This window comes from Montipora capricornis, chromosome 8, assembly GCF_036669925.1.
Source record: "Montipora capricornis isolate CH-2021 chromosome 8, ASM3666992v2, whole genome shotgun sequence".
NCBI classification, from domain to species: domain Eukaryota; kingdom Metazoa; phylum Cnidaria; class Anthozoa; order Scleractinia; family Acroporidae; genus Montipora; species Montipora capricornis.
Window position 1 is genome coordinate 14,506,689 of NC_090890.1, and position 9,784 is coordinate 14,516,472.

Here is a 9,784-nt window from a genome sequence, read left to right on the forward strand (position 1 = left end):
TATTAAAGCAAACATATATAATATCGATTTTATATTGTTTGTGACATAAATTGATATTCACAGACGAGAATAGGTCACTCGAATCAAAGTAAAAGTGAAAGCAAATATTAGTTTAATGCAGGTGACACACTTTTTAATATTTTTTTAGGTTAACGTATCCATTCCTCCCTTTCATAGTTCTAGTATTCTCCAAGTAGGATGGTTTTTTAACAGTTTTTCTTATCGATTTTACGGAATGTTCGGGTGTACTTTTAAGAGATACGAAACGGTTGTATTTGTCTTCTTCGGTGATTTTGTTTCGCCAGAAATGCGAGAACAGAGCAGTGTACTGACATCATCTTGAAACGCATACTCTGGGAAGCGACGAAGAGAAGCTGCCATGCAAAACCCAGCTGGAAAAAGGAAGTACCTTTCAAAATATTGTCTCAGTTAAGATTAAACGAGATATTCCTTTATACCTCAATCAGCCTTGCTCTGATGGTTTTTTCCATTAGATTGCAAATCCAAAAATGTAAGCCAACCTTCAGTGTTAAGGAGATAAATAGAAAATTATGCAAGATGTAATTTACTAGCTCGAAAAACCAGAAGGGTTTCATTAACACTTCACTAAAAATCTGCAAAATTATTTTGGAAAATCTTTACCGAGCTCCTCAGTCAAGTTCTTCAACATCTTTTTTTTTATTAAAAATTGCGCCCGAACGTTCCACAGAGTTGCATTACAATTCTAAAGGGAACTGACAGCTTCCTTACCGGAAGTCCAAACAAAACACGAAAATTCCCGTCAGTGTAACTTACTGACTCATCCAAATCAACGCCTAAGAATTTTTTTGATTCTTCCTCCAGCTATAAAATTCTATGATCGAGAACTTGAGGCTCAGGCTACCATCAGTTTCCCCATCGACATGATGCGATCGACCGCCTTGGTTCTGTTTCTATTGTTGCTGCCAGCAGATGGTCAAAACTCGCCATCTACTTCAAAGGTAAGATTTGGTGACAAAAGGAGTCCTCAAGTGGTTGGCTCATTCTAGCTACAAAACCGAAAGACAGCGAGCGCAAAACGTGTCGTAAATAGTTATCTACTTTGGTGCAGACAGACTTAAGGTGTGGGCATCTTGTCTATGGGCAGATATAACGATTTGTTTTATTGCTACGATTCCAGAAAATCTCCCAATCTGTTCTTCCTGCCATCCACTGACAAGAGTCAGAAAATCAATTTCATGCGCTCATCACGACATTGTTTAGTTCAAGTTTTCTTAAAAATGTATATAAGTTAATCGACAAAAATATTCTCATTCACTCTGAAGAAATAGAAAGAAAAGTTATCCTTCCATTTACCAACGTAGACTTCTATATGTTGGCTATCGGCTAGGTTCCTCTACTTGAAGGGTTCGCAGAAGAAAACAAATGTCGCTTTCGTTTTGCTTCGCGGAAACGATTATTATTTCGAACTGTCTTGTGCCATACCAAGGTAACAGTTTTTTTTTCAATTTTTGTTTAGATTATAACGTGTCCATTCCTATACCTTTCAGATTTCTAGTATTGGCTTAAAGTAGGGCGGTTTCAGTCTTAAATAGTTTCTGTTTTGGTTTTTTTGGAATGTTCGGATGTATTTTTAAGAGATACGGTAGTGGTATCTGCTTTGATTTTAATTTTTAGGTGGATTTTTTTCGCCTGGAAGCGCGAGAACAGAGAACCTGGTTAGCGGGGAAGAAAAGCCGCCACGCGAAACCCTGATCATCGTGGCGAAATGCAGTACCTTTCAAAATATTGTCTCAGTTAAGATAATATATATTCGCTTATACGTCAATCACACTTGCTCTGATGGTTTTTGTCATTGGATCGCAAATCCAAAAATTCAAACTAACATTGATAACAAGGCAAATACGCTGTACAAGCAAGATTGTAAATTTGTAGTTGTATTATGCAAACGGTACACATTATTAGCTTTGAAAACCAGAGGGATTTCATTATGACTTCACTAAAATCTGCGAAACTGTTTTGGAAAATCAAGTTTTTAATACTTTTTTCACAAACAATGCGTCCGAACGTCCGCAGAGTTGCATTGTAATTCTTAAAGGAACTGACAGCTTCCTTACCGGATCTGAACTCAAACTGAACTCAAACAGAACACGAAAATTCTCGTCAGTGAAACTTACAGTATGACTCATCCAAATCAACGCCTAAGAATTGATTTGAGTCTTACTCCAGCTATAAAATTCTATGATTGAGAAATTGAGGTTCAGGCTACCATCAGTTTCCCCCATTGACATGAAGAGATCGATTGCCGTGGTTCTGTTTCTATTGCCGTTGCTACCAGCAAATGGTCAAAATTCGCCATCTACTTCAAAAGTAAGATTTAGGGACAAAAGGAGTCCTCAATTGGTTGGCTCGTTCTAGCTACTGCCGAAAGACAGCGAGCGTAAATTAACTTCAAGTATCCAATTTTGTCTTCTCATAGCTTCTAATTAATTCTTGAGCCTTGACACGGAAACAAAACTAAATCAGTGTAGACTGATTTTTGGTATGGGCATGAGATAATGATTTGTTTTATTGCTACGATTCCACAAAATGTCCCGATCTGTTCCGTTCCTGCCATCCACTGAAGTGAAATTTCAAATCAATTTAATGTGCTGCCATCCACTGAAATGAAATTTCAAATCAATTTAATGTGCTCATCACTGACGATATTGCTTAGTTCACGTTTCCTTAGAAATGTAAGTTAATCGTTAAACATCTCTGTTTCATTCACTTGGTACCCACATATACCCACATTTGCTATCCGCAAATTACGAAAAGCAAGGACTCAACAACCAAAACTGGATTACTTGTACCTCAAGCCTACCCTCAAGACTTTCTTAAAGCATCTGTCTTAGAATCAGTGAGCCGGTTCCGCAATCATTTCAAAGGACAAGCATTATAGACGAACTGGCATTCAGTTGCAAGCGACTGCTAAAAATGTGGCAGCTTTGAAAATAAGGCGTCGTCTATTCCGAGCATGAAATATGCTTTCATGAAAATAATATTTCTAATTAGAATCAGGCATATCTGATTTATTATCTCTGCTGGAATAAAGTGCTTTCACGTGACCTCACACCGGCCAACTAATCATCCGGGAATCGAGCTCTATTATCATGCGAACGTTTTCTTTTTGTCTCGGTTACTGATCACGTGAGTGAAAACATTCTATAGGCCTTGTTCGATATATCAATATTCACGCATGGCTACGAGGCTTTATGGGCAAACTTCACAGCTCAGTTCTGTTTTCTTTGTCTCACGAGTCTCAAGGGAGATTTCTAAACAAAATAATTTTCAAATTTAACCATTTACTGTCTCCGCTAGAGTTTTTGAATATTGAAGTTACGCTTGAGCTGATTTGACTGTAAAAACGAAAGAGGTAGTCAGTATATCACAGGATATAAACAGTACAAGAGCTTTCATACAGCTAGGCTTCCCTACTAATCACCCTTCACACTGCAGATTCAATCTAAATGCCCCAATGGCCCGCCGGGTCTTCCAGGACGAAATGGAGTGAATGGGCACAATGGGTTACCAGGCCGCGACGGACGCGATGGCGCCAAAGGAGAAAAGGGAGTGACAGGACCTTCAGGGCAACCTGGTCTGAAGGGAGAAGCGGGAACGAGTGGAAAAGATGCTGATCATAGAAACTGGAAGCAGTGCGTGTGGAGAAGTCAAGACAATCGCGATATCGGCCTAATAAAGGTTTGCTGGATTTGAAAAGTTTCAATACTACTTTGAATACTACAATGGCTTAATGAACCCACATACCTCTTTCATACAAATACAAACAATACAAAAGCCCTAGGCTTAAAACACAAATTAATGTTTTGGAGTGTTTCGTAAATTTTTGGTGATTTTTCGGTATATTTGGGGGGAGATAGTTTTTCTCAAAGGAGTAGTAAAATTAGAAGAAATAAGATTTGAAGTAGTTTAAAAATTAGAATTTGAAGTTAAAAATTGATTTATGGACACCCAAACAGTCCCCTTCAAACCTTGGTGTGCTCTTGGGTTGGGGACAACTTCGCAACTGTCTCTTGGTGTTTCAAAAATAATTTTCTTTCTTCTATCCCTTCTTTAACCTCTTAAAATTCCCTTCAAATTCACGTGTACCCCCTCCTTAAACATAGAAGTAAACTAGCTCCAATGTGATGTCACAAAATAATTATCGGTATTGGCCTAAGTTCGAATCACACGTATACGCATTCTTGGGTTTTGGATGTAAATGATAATAAAGAAATATGCACATCTCTCAGACTCTGTGATGCGTCCGGGGAAAATTTGAGTGACTTTCTTCTGACTTCAGCTTTAAAGGTTTTTCTCATTCACGTAGTCCTCCGTTTTCAGTGGAAGTTTCAACTGACATTCACTATTTACTTCAAAATTCACAAAATAACCCATATTTTAAGGTTATAGAAAGAAAGAAAAAAAAAAAATTTTTAATGGGTTGATGTCCTAGGTTAGCATCACTTTCAAATACGATTTTTTCAAGGACAATATGAAACCTGAAAGATTGCGATGCCACACACAAGCAGTTTTCCTATGTTAAACCCGCGCCATGTGAGAAAAATGTCAGTTCTTAATTCACAGAAATGCAAGCGAAAAAGTGGTCCACCCATCCTTCAAAAACCACTAAAACAAAAAAATATTATATGGTGTAACTAGCTCCACGGTTTCAGGTAATTTCACTTTTTTTTAGGATTGTCTGTTTACAAAAGCCAAAGATGACACCGCTCTCCGTGTTGTTTACCAAGGCAATTTGTACATGTACTGTAACACCTGTTGTAAGCGATGGTTCATTACCTTCAACGGTGCAGAATGCAGTGGCCCAATGCCTGTTGATGTGGTGCAGTGGATAAGAAAGGGAGTCGGTCATGAAGAACACAGACCTTTATCAATAGAGGGTTACTGCGAGAATATCCACAAAGGCAAAATCCGTGTTGGGATCAACATCGGAAATTGCAATGGTTATGGTAACTCTGATGGTATCACTGGATGGAATTCAGTGTCTCGTTTGATGATAGAAGAAATTCCTCGGTCCCAGTAACAAAGCAGCGTCATGTTTCAACTTCTGAGAGGGTGTCGGATTAGCAAATCAGTACGAAATGATAGCAGGCCGAAGATTGTGTTCTAAACTGAGGTTGACGGACCGGGTGCATTTTTCAATAAATATTTCAAACGCCAAGCTTTTGTATTTGGTTTTTCTTAAAAAGAGTAGCGAGTCTGTGGCATAAACTTTCACCCAGGCCCCCTAATTTTTTCAAAGGCAGGATAACTTTATCCGGTGGATAAATCCCTATCCAACAGTTTCAATCAGTGTGCAAAGATTTAGGTATTTTCTCGCGAAAAAGTAAAGGTGTGTTCTAAAACCAGTTTGAATGTTATAACGCAAAGTATATCTACGCTCTGGATAGCGACTTATCCACTGGATAAAGTCATCCAGTCTTTGAACAACTGCGGCCTGCTGACCGAAAATCGGTTGTGGATGAAAAAAGTAGGAAAGGGAGGATAGGGAAAGTGAGGCGTTATTTTATAGAAGGAAACGATTTTCACTCTGGTAAAATTCGTGAGATAAGTTTTATTCGTCAGACCCTTTAACTTCAATTTGGCCTCTAGCCGACTAAAAGAAATACGAGTGAATGAATTTACCAACGAACGAACCAACAACTGAAAAAAGAAAGGCGGACGATGGAATGAACAGATAGAAGCCAGGTGCACTGATGTGAGATACGTTTTAGTCGCCATCCCTTGACTCTTCAATTTGGCTTCAAGCCGACCAAGAGAAATACGAATGAATGAATCCACCAACGAACCAACCAACAACTGAAAATTAGAAAGAAGGACGACAGAATGAGCAGACGGATGCAGTGATGAATAAATGGATGTATGGAATAATAAAATCCACTGAAAAACCAATCTACGAATAGGAAATTTCTATTGTGACAATTCATGTCAACAAATTTTGACAAAAGCCATTGTTCATATAAAATATGATGAAAAGCACTTAAATTCACAAAGGAGTAAATTCACACAGTCAACCCAAACGTCAGGTGGGCATTATAGTGAACAAAATTTACCTATTAACTTCCTTTGGCTGATGTCACCTTTGTGAGTGTCGTATCGTTCAATGACGTCATGATTCCCGCCTTTTTCCCCGTCTTTTTTATAAAGCCCAGCGGTATTTGTAAAACTTGACTACTTTGAAACACAATAAAGTCGGAATTTATCAATATTTAGTCTCCATTTAGTCTCGTGGCAAGAACAATATCTCACTCGTTCGCTTCGCTCACTCGTGAGATATTGTTCTTGCCACTCGAACATAAAATTCATATCTTCTCGCCACCGTGTAATATCCTCTATGTATGAAAGAATAAAATCCACTGAAAAACCAATCTTCGAATAGGAAATTTCTATTGTGACAATTCATGTCAACAAATTTTGACAAAAGCCATTGTTTATATAAAATATGATGAACAGCACCTAAATTCACAAAGGAGTAAATTCACACAGTCAACCCAAACGTCAGGTGGGCATTATAGTGAACAAAATTTACCTATTAACTTCCTTTGGCTGATAATTCGCAATGATATTATCACACGGTCCTTCCTTGAAGATAGCTTCAATAAACCCTAACCCAGATCTAATCATCCCTCACCCCCACCATCTACCCCTACCCTCGGAATAGACACGCCGCAATGTTAGAACCCCACATCTCTTACTTGAAGCAATTGTATCTTAAAACATCATAATCATCATCAGAGTTAGGATATCGCAGTGGGAGGGGGAGAGGCTTTGCTGCAGCCACAACGTTTCTTCAGGCTACTCTATCCCGAGATATTTCCTGGATATCGGCAATGGACAATCCAGCAATAACGAAAGATATTCAGTACGTTTTTTTTTTCTCCACCACGTCCTGGTACTGCCAAGAGGGCGCCTCCACTGCTCTTTAGGCTCCTAATGCAGTGCGACTAGTTTTGAAGAGTTGGGTTATTTTACATTCCTTTCACTTTATGGATCTGGGCCAGGTTTTTAGAAAGCTGATTAATAACTTAATCCATGATTGGCGTTAATTTTGGTTTCATTTTTTCAACTTTTGGGTGAAAGTTTTCTATGCTTATTTTGTTTTGTTTTTTCAATAGTGACTTTCTCTAATGTGAAATATTGCTGAATATCAGCGTCGAACAACATTTGGGAGGAATTCCTTGGTTAATTTTTAATCTGGGATTAGCGTTAAACGGCTTTTGGACAACCAGGCCAAGCTGGGTACAAGAATGTTACTCAGCTGCGTAGGGACTGGGAAAATTAGTGAAAATAATGGCCACTGGGTGGAGAACACGGGACGAGGACTTGTTTATTGACGTTCACTTACTCTTCAAAATAGCGGGATAAAACAGAACTTATACCAGCATTGGGAGAAGGAAGAGGTAAACCAACAAAAGATGTCACTTCCATTGCCCTTCCTAAAGCAGCGCTTGAAATCACGAAGGAAAAGCAGTCGATTCCAATGGGTTCGACTCGGCGGGGAAAAGCCTCTCTGGTGAAAGCTCGTGCTTTGACAGAATCACCTCCGGTTAGGAGACCGGGAGGAGAGAAAGTTAAGAAGCAAATTTCCGGCATAAAGTTCCTTTGTTGTGTATCACTTTGAAGAGAGTTTGTCTCCGCTAGCTATTTGAAACGCTAAAAAAGTAATTATCTAGCACTTAGAGTAAAAGCATTATCGCAAATAGTTCATTCATATATTAAGAAAGTTGTGACATATCGATCAAAGCATACGAATACCCAAATATACAAAAATTAACACATTTTTCAAAATCACGGGAAAAAAGATTGCCCGCCATGTTGATAAACCATTGATTCGTGCCGTGACGTCACACTGGTACTTAACATAAATCTTTTACTGAGACTGATAAGACGAATTATCATACTTGCGAGAAAAACAGCCATTTCTGATCATTAAGTAATACTTTAGACACTGGATTTGTCCTATTTTGGCGCAAAAAAGCCCACTAAACCATACGTGATTTTAATTAGGATTTGTCACATTTTCAGGAGTTTTTGCGGTGTTTTTAGAAGTCAAACCGGAGATTCGAGGACACATTTGTTGCAATTCCGGATCAAAGATTTGTAGGCCATCTTTTGCTGTATCTGGAGCCAGACCAGTGAGATTTACTTGTGCCGAACAACGCGAAGTGAAGGTTTCATTCGTGGGTTACAGGTACGACTTTTGTCATATAAGAAGGATTGAATTGTCGCCGGGTGATTACAATAATGAAGCTATTTTCATTATTTTGAGATAATGTTACAGTTGTCAGTTCCCCATCGTCACTTATATGCAAATTTAATTTTGATTAAGTTTTTTCTGTTATTAATTTTATGACGCCAGATTTTCGCCTGAAATTGCACTTTCTCGTTTTCTGACCACAACCCGCAATTTAAGGTTGCACTGAAGAATATTCCTTCAGTTTTCGTGGGGCTGTCTTTAGCTTGAATATCGATGACTATTAAAGCAAACATATATGACATCGATTTGATGTCGAAGTTTAGGTCTGGAATTTGCTAGAAAATGGAAATAAAAATCGATGAAACTTACTATGTGGTGAGCTGTTGTTGTCTTTAATACGTACACGAAGTTTCGGGGAAAATGGACCCCGTTCACCTACCTTCATACTATAGTGACAAGGTAGGAGACGGAAGCCAGCGTCGGGACTCCAATCGACCCAAAACAAGCACGATTTATTTCGCGAAAATCGAATCCAGTCCCTAAATAAACACGCCAGGCTCGTGGAACATGAATTTTTCTAAACCATGAATCCAGCATCTCCAGGTAGCAACGCGAAGCCACCAGGTTCCGTAGAACTTGCAAGTTAACTTGCAAAAATGGCGGCCAGAAACCGTTGTCCTCGCAAAGTGTCCAATTCAAAATGGCACTGAACTCGAGACGCCCGGTGACGAGTATAATAAGTTTCCCTGGAGGGAGGGGAGTCCCAAATCTCACTGAGCAATCTGTGTGGGGTATGGTTAATGTACACATGAATGGAAATTAGAGTGAGGATAATAATAGTTAATAGTTCTTAGAATTTAAGTTAATCGACAAACATCTCTGTCTCACTCACTTGAAAGTACCCACATAGACCGCGATATTTACTGACTTACTGCTAATTATCTAGGTTCCTAGTTCGGAAAACAAAAATGCATCAGTTTCAGTTTGTTTCGAAACGATTGTCAGATAATTGGATACATTAATAAATCTGCTGGGGGGTGCAAGCGTTGTAATGATTTTAAAGTATTTTTGAAGGTAGTGCCATAAAGCGCGCAGGATTCCGGTTCCACGAACGTAGCCCTTGCTGCTTCGTTCGGGGATTGGGGGGAGGGGGGGATGTAAGGCAAAACACTAAATAGTCTGTTACGGTAACCGGGATAACCTCCGATTCGATAGACCATGGACGCTCATGTGACCTTAACTGTCTTAACCTACCACCCAATTACAAAGAGATACTGAAAGAATTTGTAAATGTTCTTGATAATTTAACCTGAAGTGACCCCAGTCAGTGCTCCGGCGATAAGTCAAATGACTCTTAACATATCAATTCATTATATCGCGCAAAATTACACCGGTAGAGTACACATAAAAAGACTTCCCTAAGGGAAATACGAGGTGTTCCTGTTTTTCTTCCATTAACGAAAGATGTTTCCTAATCTAAAACTGAATTCGCGTAATTGTCCTGGTGGAATCTGAGTCAGCTTTCGACCCGTGTGTTTGGAATACAAT

The 9,784-nt window shown here is 39.0% G+C and overlaps 1 pseudogene; it reads left to right on the plus strand.

The window, feature by feature from the left end:
• Positions 1-748: 748 nt before the first annotated feature.
• Positions 749-9,784, plus strand: part of LOC138060244 (collagen triple helix repeat-containing protein 1-like) — an 18,202-nt pseudogene continuing 9,166 nt past the window's right edge.